General features: G+C 42.2%; 1 gene segment (V, D, J or C); it reads right to left on the reverse strand.

The window, feature by feature from the left end:
• The window catches only part of LOC309381622 (Ig gamma chain C region-like), a 110,030-nt gene that overhangs the window by 1,531 nt on the left and 90,030 nt on the right, over nucleotides 1-18,469 (reverse strand). Inside the window, exons 2-3 of the C gene segment in view lie at nucleotides 2,706-3,011; nucleotides 1,695-2,021 (exon numbers count right to left, since the gene is read on the reverse strand).

Here is an 18,469-nt window from a genome sequence, read left to right on the forward strand (position 1 = left end):
TCTACATTTAGGGAACATAAACGAAATGCACAGGGACAGTATAGGTGGCACCTTGCTCAACAGTAGTAACTGTGAAAGGGATCCTGGAGTCCTAGTGGACAACCATTTAAATAGGAGCCAGCCGTGGGCAGCAGCTGCCAAAAAAGACAACACAGTTCTAGGCTGCATCAACAGAGGGATAGAATCAAGATCACATGAAGTGTTAATACCACTTTATAAGGCCTTGGTAAGGCCACACTTGGAATACGGCATTCAGTTTTGTAAAAAAGATGTGGAGACTCTAGAAAGAGTGCATAGAAGAGAAACAAAGATGATTAGGGGACCGGAGACTAAAACATATGAAGAACGGTTGCAGGAACTGGGTATGTCTAGTTTAATAGAAAGAAGGACTAGAGGAGACATGATAGTAGTCTTCCAATATCTCAGGGGTTGCCACAAAGAAGAGGGAGTCAAACTATTCTCCAAGGCACCTGAGGGTAGAACAAGAAGCAATGGGTGGAAACTAATCCAGGAGAGAAGCAACTTAGAACTGGGAAGAAACTTCCTGACAGTTAGAACAATTCATCAGTGGAACAGCTTGCCTCCAGAAGTTGTGAATGCCCCAACACTGGAAGTCTTTAAGAAGATGTTGGATAGCTATCTGTCTGAAACGGTATAGAGTTTCCTGCCTAGGCAGAGGGTTGGACTAGAAGACCTCCAAGGTCCCTTGCAACTCTGCTATTGTATAGTTGATCTACACCAGAGCTGCCTTTGAGTTGAGGAAATATAAGTCAACAGCAATAGCACTTAAATTTATGTACATTTTGATAGTGCTGTGCCGGTCCTCTCTAAGTGATTTACAGAGTCAGCATCTTGCCCTCAACAATCTGGGTTCTCCTTTTATTGGCCTCAGAGGCAGCGTTGGGATTCCACCAGTTTATTTGCACATATGCACAGTTAACAGAGAACTCACCTTCTGCATTATTGCTGGTGTGGAAAACAGCTGAGGTGCGGCAATCCACTCTGCCGCGCTGATCAGCTGTTCTTCGGAAAGGGAAATATAGGTGTTTATAGCGGGTGGGAGAGCCCACTTCAAAGTCGGAGCGAACCTGTTCGCTCCCAGCTGATAGTCGGCGCTAACGGTTTGCCAGAACCAATCCGGACCAGTAGAATTGCATCCCTGCTCGAGTTAAAACTCGAGCCAGTCTGAAGATCGAACTCTTGGCAGTGAGCAGTGACCAAACCTGCAATACTGCATTTTAACCACTGTGCCACTACGGGCTCTAATTGAACCAGTAAAAAAAGTGTCCACTTCCGGTCTATGGAGATGCTCAGTCATCCAGGTCATGGTTGTCCCGAAAGTGCTTTTTCAAGAGGCAACTGCACTTTTTCTTTGAAGACCCTTTCGCTTCTCATCCAAGAAGCTGAAGAAGAGCTGAAGAAGCTTCCTGGATGAGAAGCGAAATGTCTTCCGAGAAAAAAACCCCAGAAAATCCAGTTGCCTCTTGGAAAAAAAAAAACACCTTTGAGTTTCCTCTCCCTAAAGATGGTTGTCTGAGCAGGTGAAGAAGCCCTAAATTAATGAAGATTGATTGGAAAATATTATGGATTTCTACAAAGGTCTTATGAAAAGTTGGGCTAGCTCCTCCTTTCCCCCCCTATTTTAATACCACGTTCGCTTCTACAGACCAGCATTTGCATAAGATCATGATTACCTTCACATTTCTTGGCTCTGCCTTTCACCGTGGTTTGTGATGCTGCATGGGTTACTTCGCAGTAATAAACTTTTCCTTCCAGCCAGTCGTCTTGGGTGATGTTGACTACGCTGGCGGTACTGAAAGTGTATGTGCCAGGATTCTGCCAAGCGGGATAAGTGTATGGACGCAGCAATCCAGAGTGTCCGCCCACCTTCCAGGCAATGTCCAATGGTTTGGGGTAGAAGCCTGAAATCTGGCACCACAGCTGTATGGACCCATCTCTGGAACCGCATGAAGAATGGAACACGTTGATCTCGGGGCCCACAGGTCTACGGGTTTCAATGCCTAAGCAGGAGGAATTAGAAGTCCGATTTAAGTATTATTTAGTATTAGTCGGTTGGATGCCCGTGCTTCACTATGGAACCATGTGATCAGGCTTGATAAATTGACAGCTAAAGCTTGAACATTAACGAGTAGTTACAATCGGCCTCTCCCCTTCTCTCCCTTAGGTGTGCCCCACAGAGGCCTCTCCTATCTTATCCCCTTCGCTCCTTCAGGCTGGCCCCATTGATCTTCTCCTATCCCCTTCTCTCCCTTAGGTGAGCCCCACGGAGGCCTCTCCTATCTTATCCCATTCGCTCCTTCAGGCTGGCCCCATTGATCTTCTCCTATCCCCTTCTCTCCCTTAGGTGTGCCCCACAGAGGCCTCTCCTATCTTATCCCCTTCTCTCCCTCAGGCTGGCCCCATTGATCTTCTCCTATCCCCTTCTCTCCCTTAGGTGTGCCCCACAGAGGCCTCTCCTATCTTATCCCCTTCTCTCCTTCAGGCTGGCCCCATTGATCTTCTCCTATCCCCTTCTCTCCCTTAGGTGTGCCACACAGAGGCCTCTCCTATCTTATCCCCTTCTCTCCCTCAGGCTGGCCCCATTGATCTTCTCCTATTCCCTTCTCTCCCTTAGGTGTGCCCCACAGAGGCCTCTCCTATTTCATCCCCTTCTCTCCCTCAGGCTATAACTTTACTGGACTCACGGTCAATTCTTTTGTCAATTCTCGTGCTGGTGGCTGTATGTTCGACATTGCACTGGAATGACTCGGCTTGCCACTGGCTGACGGGGATGGTGAGCAGGCTGCTGTGAGTATACCGGTTGGATCCAAGCAAAACTGGAGGGAAGTTATGGATTCCACTGGTGATGGCGCCTGAATTCCATTTCACCGTGGCTGGTTGAGGGAAGTAGCCTTTGACGAGACAACCGATGGAGACTTCAGAAGCGGTGGTAACGTCTTGGTTACAAGGAGACAGTGGGAACACCGTTGGGGCTGTTGGGGTTCCTGCGGCTGTAGGGGAAGATAAAGATAACACAGCGAATATAGTGAGTTTATATCCTGTTAAAGATGGCGACCTTGGTGAAATGCTTTCTGGTAGTTCTGATGTTTTCTATTATTTTCAGTGACTCACTGTGAATGTCATACTCAAGAGATGAGAATTTGAATGCCAGGATAGTTGACTTTCAATAACAAGCAGCTATCCGGCACTATTTATCCCCCCCTTTTTTTTTCAAAGGAGGACGAAATTCTGACTGAGGGAACAGTGGTTATCTCTTCTAGCACAGTAGTTAGAAAGAAGCAGAAAAGAAACAAGAGAAGGAGAAGGAGGGGAAAGTGAGGAGGCATTTTACAGACCAGGGAAGCAGGGGGTAAGAATATTTCCCCACCCCTCGCTGCATTTAACTAATCTGTATTTCTCTCATCAATAAGATAGATGAACTGCTCCTTTCAAATAGGAACAAATCAGACTTTTCCAACTCAGCAAACCCTTGCTTCATGGCTGAAATATGGCTGAATGATTCTGTTTATGACAGCTGCCTGCAAATCACAGGATTTCAGATTCAAAGAGTGGAAAGAATTGCAAAAACCATCCAGTACAAAAAGGGAGGAAGTATATGCTTTTAGATTAACAACTCATGATGTAAACATGTCACTACACTCGTAGTGTACATGACACTGCACTACCCTATGTCAGGGTTCCGATGGATGCCCTAATTAAATCATGAGCCTCAAGCCAAGCTTCAAAAGAAATCCAGTTATTTTTTTAGGAGCTCCATGTCGGCACGTGCCCAAGTGAAGCCAACTCTGACCCCACTTAATTTACGACCAAGACTTAATCCTGTTTTCCCCCCTCCTCCAGGGTGTGTCATAAATCACATTCACCAATGGAACAATTTCACGGGTTGTAGAGATCACTCGCCTCCTGCCGCTGTGGGTAACCCTGAGATACAGCCTTGAGAAAGATATGTCTGGAATGTGCTTCTGTTTGTGGCTGCCGTGCTGCTTCGTCAGTTTCCCATCCCCCTTGCCTACGGCAACTCGAGAACAGGCCAGGGATGCTTTGTGAGTTGACACACTACACTACACTACTCTAAATAAACTAAATAAATTCTGTGAGGTGGACTTAGAGACACCATTCTTTATTTGCATAGTCCTTTATGCCTTTCAAGAGCTTTCTTCATTTATCGTAGTTGGGGTCTACTATACCACCCCAAGTTTGCATAAACAAGGCATTGCAAACCTTAGCTGACCAAATCCCATGGGCTGATAGCCAGATTCCCTACTCATTGTATTAGGATACGTTAACAGTGTTAACCTAGAGCTTCCAAGAGCTGCCAAGATATGTACATTCAGCATGCCAAGTGTCTCACAACATGCAAGGATATTTTACACCAGGGGTCTCCAACCTTGGCAACTTTAAGACTGCTGGACTTCAATTCTCAAGAATTGAATTCTTTGAACTCTTGCTGGCCCACCTGAGAGCCATCACGGGTCTGCTGATAGAACCCCCCCCCCTTGAAACTTGGCTACTGAGCAAATAGATTGGCAGAAGATGCTGTCGATATGGCACTGCTCTACATCTTGCAACATCTTGAATCCAACAGAGGCCTGTGTAAGGGTCCTTTCTGTAGACTTCTGTAGACTAACCCAAGTAGCTCAGCATTCAATGCCATCCTTCCAGAGATGCTCCGCTCTAAACTGACTCAGCTAGCTGTGCCTGACCACATCTGTAGAGGGATTGTAAGCTTTCTAACAAATAGGAAGCAGTCGGTGAAACTAGGGAAAATGACATCAAATACCGTTCCATTAGCACTCTTCTCACTATATGCATCTCGAAGGATCCCTCCGTTAAAGTACTGAAGTTTGCACAGATGATACAACAATTGTTGACCTCACTGGAGACAATGATGGGTCTGCATATAGATGAGAGGCAGATCAACTGGCCCTATGGTACAGCCAGAATACTCTTAAACTGCAGATGATAGTAGATTTTAGGAGAAGTTCTCCTCTGCTATCACCTCTTACAATATTAGATAACAGAGTATCAACAGTAGAATAGAAATTATAAACTAACCATGACAACTGCATACAAGGAGAATTTGTATAAAATGTTTTATAGATGGCCTATGTCGCCCGAAAGATTGGCAAAAGTGTTTAAAGACAACTCATCTAAATGTTGGAAATGTCACCAGACACTGGGGTCATATTATCATATGTAATGGACGTGTGTAGAAGCCAAAAAAATACAATTAAAAATACAGGGGAAAAAACCCGAATGTGGTTGGAGAAGATGACACAGCAACATATTGATCTAAAAACCTGAACTGTTCTTGTTGGGTAACTTGTTAGAAAAATATAGTAAAGAAAATGTATGTTTGATTATTCAGGTAATAACTGCAGCTAGAATGATATTTGCATAACATTGGAAGGGTGAAGAGATCCCCACAGATGGAAATGCGATTTATTATTATTATTATTATTATTATTATTATTATTATTATTATTATTATTATTATTATTATTATTATTATTATTATTATTATTATTATTCATGCTTCTAGACCGCCCCCTCTCCCAAAAGGGACTCGGGGCGGTGTACAGTCCATGCAAAATATATCAAAATACAATAAAAATTGAATATGTACAGTTGGAATGGAGGAGGTTAAAAATGGAATTAAAAGAACTGTACAAAGCAATATATATAAATATAGGATTTTGAACCCCTAAAACACACACAATAAGTTAAAAACAATACCCCTAAAATAACCAGTTAATACATTTGCCAGGAGGGACAGTTGTAATTATGCCAGGCCTGCTAATCGGAACAGGTGAGTCTTCAATTTTTGCCGGAAGGAGCGGAGGTCAGTAGTGGTTCTAATGTCGGGGGGGAGGTCATTCCAGAGGGTTGGGCCCATCACAGAGAAGGCCCTACTCCTTGGTGTCGCCCGTTGGCATTGCCTAGTGGACGGCACCAGGAGAAGTCCCTCTCTGTGTGAGCGAATTTAAAAAATATATATTAGAATGTGCAGAAATGAATAGATTAACACTTGCAATTAAAGGAAAGGAAGAATCTGTTTGTTATAACATATGGGAGCTGTTCTATCAATGGTTAGAGAATAAATATGAAAATAATGTATTATAAAGTTAAATAAATTAAGAAGAGAAGTGTTATACCAATAGATAGGTTACGTTTTAAGTCCCAGTATTGCAATAAGAATAGATATATGTATAAAGAATATGGTGGAAAGCTTTAACTATTATGACGCAAAGCATGTGTACCTAGACGTCACACTGTTTAATGAATGATGAAATGTTTGTATTAAAAGAAAATGTAAAAAAAAATGTTGGAAAGAAAATGATATCAACAATAGAGACCTTCACGTTTCTGAGTTCTATTATCTCCCAGGCCTTAAAATGGACACCTAACATTAGAAACATCATTAAAAAGGTACAACAAAGAATGTTCTCCCTGCATCATCAACTCAGAAAACTCAACTTTGTCCTAGAATCTGCTGATACAGTTCAACAGAGGAATTATTGAGTCGGTCGTTTGTACTTCAACTGAGTGGTTGGGCACAACAACCAAAGAGGACAGACATAGGCTTCGACGGATAGTTAAAGTGCAGAAAAATAAAACAGTTGCAACCAGCTTGCTTCCCACTGAGGACCTGCAAAATGCACGAACCAGAACGAGGGCTGAGAAAATATCTACAGATCCCTCACGTGCAGGAGATAAACGGTTTCAACGTCTCCCTTCAGGATGTCACTTGAGGCCATTGCATGCCAATACAACTAGACACGAAGACAGTTTTTCCCCTATGCAAGCGCTCTACTGGAGACCTAATTCCCTCAACACTGTATTAAGAGAGTCGTATTATAGGAGTCGTCCCCAAGTAGAGATCACGGACACTGTCTACTGAGGAGCACTCTCTCTCTCTCTCTCATAGAATAGAGCACAGAAAAAGAAAGAATGCGGAGAAGAGGAACAAAGAGGATCAGGGGACTGGAGGCTAAAACATACGAAGAGCAGTTGCAAGAACCGGGTATGTCTAGTCTGATGAAAAGAAGGACCAGGAGATGACATGATAGCTGTCTTCCAATATCTCAGGGGCTGCCACAAAGAACAGGGAGTCAAGCTAATCTCCAAAGTACCTGAGGGCAGGACAAGAAGCAATGGGTGGAAACTAATCAAGGAAAGAAGCAACTTAGAACTGAGGAGAAACTTCCTGACAGTTAGAACAATTAAACAGTGGAACAACTTGCCTCCAGAAGTTGTGAATTCTCCAACACTGAAAGTTTTAAAGGAGAGGTTGAATAACCATTTGTCTGAAGTGGTGTAGGGTTTCCTGCCTAAGAGGGGGGTTGGACTAGAAGACCTCCAAGGTCCCTTCCAACTCTGTTATTCATTCTATTCTGTTCTGTTCTGTTCTGTTCTGTTCTGTTCTGTTCTATTCTATTCTATTCTATTCTATTCTATTCTATTCTATTCATTCTATTCATTCTATTCTATTCTCTGTTCTATTCTTTTCTATATTCTGTCCTGTCCTGTCCTATTCATATTAGTTTATTTCTGGCTCTGGGCTTTCATTGATCTCTCTTCTTGGGGTTAAGAAGGTTAAGAAATGTAAGATTTCTTAAGGTTTCTGAGGAGGAAGTCCCTGTCCCAAATCATAAATATTCCAGCTAATTTGGGATAGCCGGGATGCTGATCTGCATCTCCAAGGTCAAGCTTTCCACTTTCCAATGACTTTCAAAATGAAAGTCCGATGGAAGATAATTTATTTTGCATTGTTTACAGACAGGACACTGGATCGGAGACTACCAGCTGCAGCCTATGAGAAGAAGGGGTCATATTTTCATGCCCACGGGGAAACAAAGGTGGGGATTTAGACTTACAATCATAGAAGAATATGAGAATGAAGTATGTTTGGGAACGAGTTCTCACTGACATAGCAAAACTCAGTCTTAGTCCAAGCAGAAATCAGTATTGGCACAATCTGAGAATAATCAAATTAGAATAGAGTAGAGTAACAGAGTTGGAAGGGACCTTGGAGGTCTTCTAGTCCAACCCCCTGCCTAGGCAGGAAACCCTATACCGTTTCAGACAAATGGCTATGCAACTTCTTCTTAAAGACTTCCAGTGTTGGGGCATTTACAACTTCTGGAGGCAACTTCTGTTCCACTGATTAATTGTTCTAACTGTTAGGAAATTCCTCCTCAGTTCTAAGTTTCTTGTCTCCTTGATTAGTTTCCACCCATTGCTTCTTGTTCTACCCTCAGGTGCCTTGGAGAATAGTTTGACTCCCTCTTCTTTATGCCAACCCCTGAGATATTGGAACACTGCTATCATGTCTCCCCTAGTCCTTCTTTTCATCAGACTAGACATACCCAGTTCCAGCAACCATTTTAGACTGTTTTAGATATGTTTTAGATCATCCAAGTCAACACCAGCCAAAGCATAGATACACTCCAAGAGGTAGTGCAAGTTTGGAAGATGGGTGGAGACCTGGTCCATAGAATAACCAAGACCGAAGGAATAACATCATCACCATCCTTTGTTCCCCATTAGCTTAGCGACTCCTAGCCTTCAGCTAGATGATTGAAGTTATCTCGGAGCAAGTAACCTCCTTGTTCTTCAGGACTTTATTTGAATTCTAGACTTCAACATGGAGATCAAGGAGCTCCATAATTCACACGAGACTTGAAGGAGCTTCCTGGCTGTTCACTAGCTTATCTGAATCCTAGCATTTAGCTGGGAATCAAAAATCCCAGCAGTTAGCTGGGGATTGAAAAAAAGTTCAGCATCCAGTTGGTAGTAATTCCGCCCCTTAGCTGACCTAAGCTCATAGAGATGGGCACTGTAGCCAAGAAATTAAAAGAGGCTGGGGAGGAAAGCTATGCCAAATCTAGACAGCATAGTAAAAAGCAGAGACCTATATGTAGATAAAATTAAATTTAAAACGTATTATAAAAAAAGACCACATGCTGAGTGTGATTACAAATCCATCTGGTGCTCATTCTGTCTATCTCACATTGTTCTATCTTACCAAGAAGTAAGCCATGGTCTGCTTTATAAAATGCCTTACTGAAATCTAAGTAAATTATACAGATTTTATTTCCCGGGGCTCCAAGATCACTGCAGATGGGGACTGCAGCCAAGAAATTAAAAGAGACTTGCTCCTGGGGAGGAAAGCTATGGCAAATCTAGACAGCATACTCAAAAGCAGAGACATCACCCTGACAACACAAGTGTGTATAGTCAAAGCTATGGTTTTCCCAGTTGCAATGGATGGCTGTGAAGGTTGGACCATGAGAAAGGCTGAGCGTCAAAGAAGGGAGGCCTTTGAACTCTGGTGCTGGAGAAGATTCCTGCGAGTCCCTTGGACTGCAAGTCAATCAAATCGGTCAGTCCTAGAGGAGATCAACCCTGACTACTCTTTAGAAGGCCAGATCCTGAAGAGGAAACTCAAGTACTTTGGCCACCTAATGAGAAGGAAGGACTCACTGGAGAAGAGCCTAATGCTGGGAAAGATGGAGGGCAAAAGAAGAAGGGGACGACAGAGAATGAGGTGGCTGGATGTAGTCACCGAAGCAGTCAGGGTGAGCTTCAATGGACTCCAGAGGATAGTAGAGGACAGGAAGTCTTGGAGGAACACTGACCATGGGGTCACGTTGGTTCGGACATGATTTCGCAACTAACAACCACAACAACAAACTCATAGAGTCCATGAATGTAGAGAAGCTCTGTGGAGCAGGAGTTTAATTGCTAGTTCCCTTGCTCTTCAAAAACTTATCTCAAGCAGGGCAAATAGCTGGTAAGACTGTTTCTACAAAGCCTCATGGTTGACCCATGCTAGCTTATGTGAACTCAAGCTCTCAGCTGAGTGAGCAAGACATTCTCAGCCACACAGCAGAGTTGGAGATTGGCAATGAAGCCCCTTCACTGGGAGGTGAAAAATCTCCCAGTTGAACCTGACATTTGAGATAAGCTCCGAAGAACTTAATGGCTAGACCCCACCAAACCTCACACCAGCCAGAGCATAAAACAACTCCAAAAAAGTATTGCAAGATCAGAAGATGTGGAGAGACCTGGCCCATAGAATCACCAAGATCAAATGAATAACACAACCACCACTCCTTGTTCCCCACTAGCTTTACTGATTCCTAGCATCCAGTTGAGCATGAGAGTTGGGGCAAGTAAGCTCCTTGTTCTTCACTACTTTACCTTCCCTGCTAGCTCACTGGAACCCTCATGCTCTCTATAAGAAGGACATCAATCTTCTATTTAAATATCAGATTTGAAGAAGGAATCATGGTACTCTTGCTCCTCACCCTTTCAGGAACTCAGGAACTCACCTCATCTCTTGGAGAATGATCAAAGAGATCATTCTCCAAGATGTGTAAGGAATGGAGCAGACCCCCCATTAGCTAGCTCCTTTCTTCCTGATTAGCTTGGCAGAACCCTACGAACTCAGCTCGGCTGTGAAAATTCTCCTCGCATGAATTTTGGAATAAGCCCACTTGCTTCAAACTAGCCTTCCTACCTTCCAGAGCTAGCTGATGATTAAAAATGTGAAAGATCAGCATTAGGGTTGGAGCAGGCCCTCGGGATCCCCGTTGCTCTCCACAAGCTTCTTATGAGCCCAACTTCTCAAGTCATAGTCATCATAGAGCTTCTAGCTAAGCAAGAGATTTGGAAGCTTGCGGCAAGCTTCTGATTGTTTTCTCCAGCTTAGCAGAATCGTAGTAAGCTAGGAGATCAAAAAAATCTCCTAGTTGGCCATTGAAGCTCGGAATAAAGTCTACTTTTTTCTGGATCAGCTGTCCTGAATTGTAGCATTCAGTTGGAGGGTTGAGGATGTCTTGGCCAACCATCAGGCTTGGAGCAAGCAGCTTCCCTGTTCATTGCCAACTTGAGTTGTATGGCTCAGTTGGAGATCAAGCAACTGATGGTTAAGAATACCACTTGTACTGACTGGCTTAGCTGAACATTAAACATTAAACCCAGCTAGCAGTCTTCCAGTTAAGCATGGTTTGGGATAACCGCCTTGCCCCACTCCCCAACTAGCTTTCCTAAATCCTAGGATTTATCTCGGCATTAAAAAATATAAAAGCTCAGCACCCATCTTGATATGCTTCAGCCCTTAAGCTCATAGAATCTATGGCTATAAAGAAACTCCTTGTTTAGCCCGAGATTGCTAGCTCCTTGTTCTTCTAAAACATCTGGCAAGAATGTCTCCATTGAGCCTCGGAAGAAGGTTAGGTAGCTTCCTTCATTCCCACTAGATACCTGAGCCCCAGATTGCAGCTCAAGCTAAATCTTGCCAGCTTTAAGGCGTGTGAACGTCTTGAGCTCCAAAAACGGGAGTTGGTGAACTTCAGACACCTCAAAGTTGCCAAGCCGGAGAAGCACTGAGCAAAACAAAATACCTGCTTCAGCCCTAGCTGAATCATAATAGTGAGCTAGGAGGTAAAGCAAAATCACCCAGCTGAGCACGAAGCTTAGCTTAGAAGGCTTGTAGCTTCCTACTTGCTTCTTTGGAATGTAACAGCCTGATGGACTAGGAGGTCTCAGCTGGGGATCGGGCTTAGATAAGACAACCTGATCCCCCTGGTTTAGATAAGACAAGCTGAACCCCCCTAGCTTAGATGAACCCAAGCTCTGAGCTATGGAATAACAGTAGATACCCCATTCAACTGTTGCCTCCAAGCTTAGTTAAGAGCTAAGCTACAAGGTGGAAAACCTTTCAATTGACCCTAAGGCTTGTGGCAAGCTCCTATGCTCCCTACTACCTCATATAGATCCTATTGGGTTTGAGGCTTGGAATAAGTATTGCTGCCTCCCACTAACTTTTGTTAACCCTAATACTCATCTCTCAGGGTTCTTCTTTCCCACTATTTGAACAGCCTCACTCAGGTAGATGCTCAAGAAATTTCCAGCAGACCTAAAGGCTAAGCTGCTTGTTTTAATGCTTCCTAGCTCTTAGCTAAGAGCTAATCCAGATGTTCACAAACCTAGCTTGTTCTTCCTTGGCTTTGAGCAGACAGCCAGGTGACCCCATGTTTCGTGTCAACAGGTAGCTTATCTTATGGCTATGATTCAGGAATCAGGAATAATAACTTGACTGAAGCTCTAGAGTGCATCTGGGCAAACGTGAGGTTTTAAGAAGCTGCTGGGATGATCGCTAGCTATTGTAACTTAATTGTAATCTTGAGGACCAGAAGCTTATCAATGAAGCACCAGCATAGACAGACACCTGGGTAGCCCCACTGCTAGCTGCTCAGTTTGTCTGTTGCTGATCTGAGTGGTCAAATAATTTCTCCGGTTTGGAATCAGGAATGGTCGCAGTAGCCCCACTGCTGTTTCCTTTGTTGGAAGTGAGAAGCCTTCCAGATGAATGCCAGGCTCCCTTAATCCCCGTGTAGCTTTTCTTAGCATTAGACTAAACAAGGAGGCGAGGAACGAAGGTGGTGAGGTAGGCCAGATGGAGCATGCAGTTCCTTCTAGCTATTTTTGTGCAGAAATGAGCACAACATCTTCACCCACACATTACAGAAATTCTCTCTAATTGAGGGGCAGGCTGTTTCCCAGCTCAACAAGATAATTGCTTTGTGCAACTCTTCCTTCCTGCTAACTCCTGACCGAAATGGGATCGCCTTCAAGGAGTTGAGGAACCCATTCTTAGCTTTAGGCAGAATTGCTCCATCAATGATGTTCTCAGCCAGGATGTACAACTAAGATTTCAGGGACTGTAGTAGAATCAACTACACAGTCCTACAATACAAATACAGTCCCTTTGGTGGATCCTTGAGCACATGAAGAGCACATGAAGAGCACAACAAGCCTCAGTAGTCCCCAACACTAGGAAAACTAAATACACTGACAAGAAATCTAATAAAAGGACAGATACAAATTCTTGTTCCAAGACATCTTCCCTTTCCCCCTTTCCCCAGAGGTAGCATCTGATTCCAGAAATGTCCTCATTCTCCTGATATATTCTCATTTATTTCTAACTTCCCAGGAGGTAGAAAGTCAAATAAGAATACCTCTTTTTTTACTCACCGAACCAAATGCCAGGGACACCATTGGACTTCTGTCGCTCGACTGGATTCTGCTCCTCCTTGACAATTATGTCCTTGATGAGCAGGACTTTCAAAGTTTTGCTCATGTTTTCAGGATGTGTCATTTAAAAACAAAAATTAGCAAATTACTAACACCCTCAGGCCTGGCATGAAGGTGTGAAAAAAACCAACCACCCTTGTTGTTGTCTGAGTTCCCAAAATTGCCATGTGAGATGCTTTCAACCGTGGAGACTTTCCCTTCTTCCTCTTTTATATCTTTCTTTTTTAATGTCTTTTAGAAGTCCAAACATTCTGTCACTGAGAAAAAGACACTCAGAGCTTAAACAAACTGGTCAACAACACCTGTAAATATTTGTTGCTCTAAAAAAATCATTGCCTAGTCAATTCTGCAACTTTGTCCAAGAGGATGAATAGAAAATAGAATAGATCAGAAGAACAATAGAATGGATTGGAACAACAATAGAATAGAATAGAACAACAATAGAATAGATTAGAATAACAATGGAGTAGAATAACAATGGAGTAGAATAACAATGGAGTAGAATAACAATGGAGTAGAATAACAATGGAGTAGAATAACAAAGGAATAGAATAACAATGGAGTAGAATAACAATGGAATAGAATAACAAAGGAATATAATAACAATGGAATATAATAACAATGGAGTAGAATAACAATGGAATAGAATAACAATGGAATAAAATAACAATGGAATAGAATAACAGAACAGAATAGAATGATAGAATGGCCTTTTTTTTGGAAGGGGGGCTTTGTAATCGCCCCAATGAATTTTTTTGTGCTTCAATTATTATAGTTTCAATCATAGTGAGGCAGTGCAATAGACAGGGTAGTCCTAGCTGACCTGAACCCTGTGACATCAAGCCTGTGGGATAAGCCTAAATGACGCATTCCCCATGGCGAATACAAAGACCAGATATCATGGCGCCAATAGCAATCCAATGTTTTGGGCAGCCGAGGAGGTGAAATAGCAGCCGGAGGGCATAAAATGGCCAACGGAGTATACAAAATGGCCACCACTGTAAGCCTGACACTGAGGCAGCCGTTTGCGCATCAAAAAAAGTAACAAGAAAAGCCGTTGGTCATGGAATGAGGAATAAACAGGGAGAATTAGAAATTCAAGTAAAAGAGGGCAGATATGATATTATTGCCATTACAGAAACTTGGTGGGATGAAACTGACAAATGGAACATACAGCTAGAAGGATTTAAATTATTTAAAAGAAATAGACCAAATAAAAGAGGAGGTGGAGTTGCACTATATATAAGAAATAACTATGTCTCTACAGAAATAGAGCACAACAATAATGAGAACTATCTTGAATGCATTTGGGTCAATATTAAAGGTTGTGGGGGAAATGACATTGCCATAGGTCTATACTACAGGCCACCCAACCAAGCAGAGGAAGAAGATGAACTCTTTGCTAGTCAGCTAACTAAGGTATGTAGGAAGCACACCACAATAGTAATGGGAGATTTTAACTACCCTGACATCAACTGGGAAACAAACTCTGCACCAAGTGGAAGATCCAACAGGTTCCTAACAAACCTAGCAGACAACTTTGTTTTCCAAAAAGTAGAGAAGGAAACAAGGGGATCAGCCATACTGGACTTAATTCTCACTAACAGAGAGGAAATGATAGAAGGTGTTGAAGTCATAGGAACCCTGGGGGCAAGTGACCATGCAATATTGGAATTCAACATTATCCAAACACAAGTAGTAGAACAAAGTCAAACTAGAGTCTTGGACTTTAAGAAAGCTAATTTCAATAAACTTAGAGAGAGCTTGGGAAAAATTCCATGGATGAGAATCCTCGAGGGGAAAACAACTCAAGAAGCTTGGGAAATTTTGAAAAATGAGATTAGAAAAGCCCAGTCTAACACATTACCAATGAAGAAGAAAAACAACAGCTCCCAAAAGAAACCAGCATGGCTGCATAAACAACTATCTGACAAACTGAAAGACAAAAAAAGTAAGTATAAAAAGTGGAAGGAGGGGGACATAACTAAGGCAGAATATCAGCAAATAGCCCGAGCCTGTAAAGATGAAGTGAGGAAAGCTAAGGCTCACAATGAAGAAAGGCTTGCCACAAAAGTAAAAATTAACAAAAAAAGCTTCTTCCAACATGTTAAAAACAAGAAAAAAGTTAAGGAAACAATTGGTCCATTGCTAGGAGAAAGTGGCAAGAAGGTGACAAGCAACAGGGAGAAAGCAGAACTATTTAACTCATGTTTTGCATCTGTCTTTACACAAAGGGATAAAACAGTCCAACCTATCAAAAGCAGCACCACAAAATTAGGAACACAAATTGAAATAGGGAAGAAAATGGTAAGTGAGCACCTGTCTACCCTAGATGAGTTCAAATCACCAGGACCGGATGGATTACACCCCAGAGTTCTGAAGGAACTAGCAGACGAGATCTCAGAACCACTGAATTATATCTTTCAGAGATCCTGGAACACCGGGGAACTACCAGAGGACTGGAAAAGAGCTGATGTGGTTCCCATCTTCAAAAAAGGGAAAAAATTAGATCCAGGAAACTACAGACCTATCAGCCTAACCTCAATACCAGGAAAGATTCTGGAAAAAATAATCAAGCAACGAATTTGCGAACACCTAGAAGCAAACAAAGTAATAGCCAAAAGCCAACATGGATTTGTCAAAAACAGATCATGCCAGACTAATCTTATTGCATTCTTTGATAATGTGACAAAATTAGTGGACCAGAGGAATGCCGTTGATATAGTTTACTTGGACTTCAGTAAGGCTTTTGATAAGGTAGACCATAACCTACTACTAGATAAAGTAGAAGAATGTGGGTTAGACAGCATCACCACCAGATGGATTGGTAACTGGCTGACCAACCGCACTCAACGTGTAGTTCTCAATGGAACTGCATCTACATGGAGGGAAGTATGCAGTGGAGTACCCCAAGGCTCTGTTTTAGGCCCAGTACTCTTCAACATCTTCATCAATGATTTGGATGAGGGAATAAATGGGGAACTCATCAAATTTGCAGATGATACCAAGCTGGCAGGAATAGCCAACACTCCAGAAGATAGGCTTAAGATACAGAAGGATCTTGACAAACTTGAACATTGGGCACTATCTAATAAAATGAAATTCAATGGTGAAAAGAGTAAGGTTCTACATTTAGGCAACAAAAACGGAATGCACAGGTACAGTATAGGTGATACCTTACTCAGTAGTAGTAACTGTGAAAGGGATCTTGGAGTCCTAGTGGACAACCATTTAAATATGAGCCAGCAGTGTGCAGCAGCTGCCAAAAAAGCCAACACAGTTCTAGGCTGCATCAACAGAGGGATAGAATCAAGATCACGTGAAGTGTTAATACCACTTTATAATGCCTTGGTAAGGCCACACTTGGAATACTGCATTCAGTTCTGGTCGCCACGATGTAAAAAAGATGTGGAGACTCTAGAAAGAGTGCAGAGAAGAGCAACAAAGATGATTAGGGGACTGGAGACTAAAACATATGAAGAACGGTTGCAGGAACTGGGTATGTTTAGCTTAAGAGAAAGAAGGACTAGGGGAGACATGATAGCATTATTCCAATATCTCAGAGGTTGCCACAAAGAAGAGGGAGTCAAACTATTCTCCAAAGCACCTGAGGGTAGAACAAGAAGCAATGGGTGGAAACTAATCAAGGAGAGAAGCAACTTAGAACTGAGGAGAAATTTCCTGACAGTGAGAACAATTAATCAGTGGAACAGCTTGCCTCCAGAAGTTGTGAATGCCCCAACACTGGAAGTCTTTAAGAAGATGTTGGATAGCTATTTGTCTGAAACGGTATAGGGTTTCCTGCCTAGGCAGGGGGTTGGACTAGAAGACCTCCAAGGTCCCTTCCAACTCTACTATTGTATTGTATATTGTATTGAATATTTAACTCCCCACTTTCCAGATTAGTACTGAAGCCTCATTTTAAGCTCCACTTTTGCTATTTTTAAGTCGACTTTCAGGTTTTTCTTTTTGAAGACTTTTTGTGAAGCATCTTCAAAGAAAAAGCAGACATGGTCAAAGAAACCATGGTCGCCTGGGCGAAAAATTTCGGTTACAATGTGGAATTGGCTAAGTGGGAAAAACTTTTGATACTTAATCAGAAACTAACATTGGCTACAGCATATAAAGAAAATCTTTATAAGATGTTCTATAGATGGCATCTCCCTCCAGCACGGCTTTCCAAAATGTTCAAAAATTTCGCCCCAAATTGTTGGAAGTGTAAAAAAACACCAGGCACTTTCTATCATATGTGGTGGATGTGCAATGAGGCAAAAAAATATTGGAAAATGATCCAATCATGGTTAGAACAAATGGTGGGAGAACAAATTATGTTTAAACCAGAAACTTTTCTCCTAGGCATAATACCTGAGGGGTTTAAGAAAGATACACTCTATCTAATTATACATATACTGACTGCAGCGCGCATAACCTATGCACAGCATTGGGAAAAAGAAAATACACCATCAGAGCTAGATATAATCAGAAAAGTGTTGGCCTGTGCAGAAGCAGATAGGCTCACTCTTGAACTTAAAAATAAAGGGAAAGCAGAATATTTTGAAGTATGGAATAGATTTTATGATTGGTATAAGACAAGATGACAAGACTGGAACAAATGTATATATTGTGATTGGACAGAAGGATAAACAATGTATTAAGTAGATTAATTGTTAATGGTTGAAACTAGCTGTACATAATGTGAATGTATGGTCAGTCCGACTCCGCGGTATTGCATTGTTTTAAATGTAAAAATAATAAAAATATATTAAAAAGAAAAAGAAAAAGCAGAGAGTTCACTTGCCTCTCGAAAGAAAGCACCTTTGGGACAATAGAATAGAACAGAGTTTGAAGAGAGCTTGGAGGTCATGTAGTCCAACTCCTGGTTAAATCAACTAGTCAAAATGCTCCCATACAATTTTGACAGGCCTTAAGAAGTATGGGAATCAGTGAGCTGACAAATGTTGTATATCAGAATAAAGAAAAATAGAGTTGGAATCGGCCTGGGAGGTCTTCTAGTCCAACCTCCCGTTCAAGCAGGAGACCCTGCACCATTTCAAATAAACGTTTCTCCAGTTTCTTTCTGAAAGGCTCCAGTGATGGGACACTCACAACTTCTGAAGATAGGCCATCCCCCTGGTTGACTGTTCTCGCTTTTAATACTTTTTCCTTAGTTCTAGATTGCTTCTCTCCTTGATTCGTTTTTACCCATTATTTCTTCTCTTACCTCTGGTATATTTCAGGATATTAAAAAAAAAGATCGAAGCAGTCTTCCTATTTGTGTATAAAACCTTGGAAACTCAGTGATAACTTCCATGCACTCTCTAAACAGTTAAACTCAGGCCTGGAG

This window comes from Natrix helvetica (assembly GCF_964273705.1).
Source record: "Natrix helvetica genome assembly, chromosome: Z".
Classification (NCBI taxonomy): Eukaryota; Metazoa; Chordata; class Lepidosauria; order Squamata; family Natricidae; genus Natrix; species Natrix helvetica.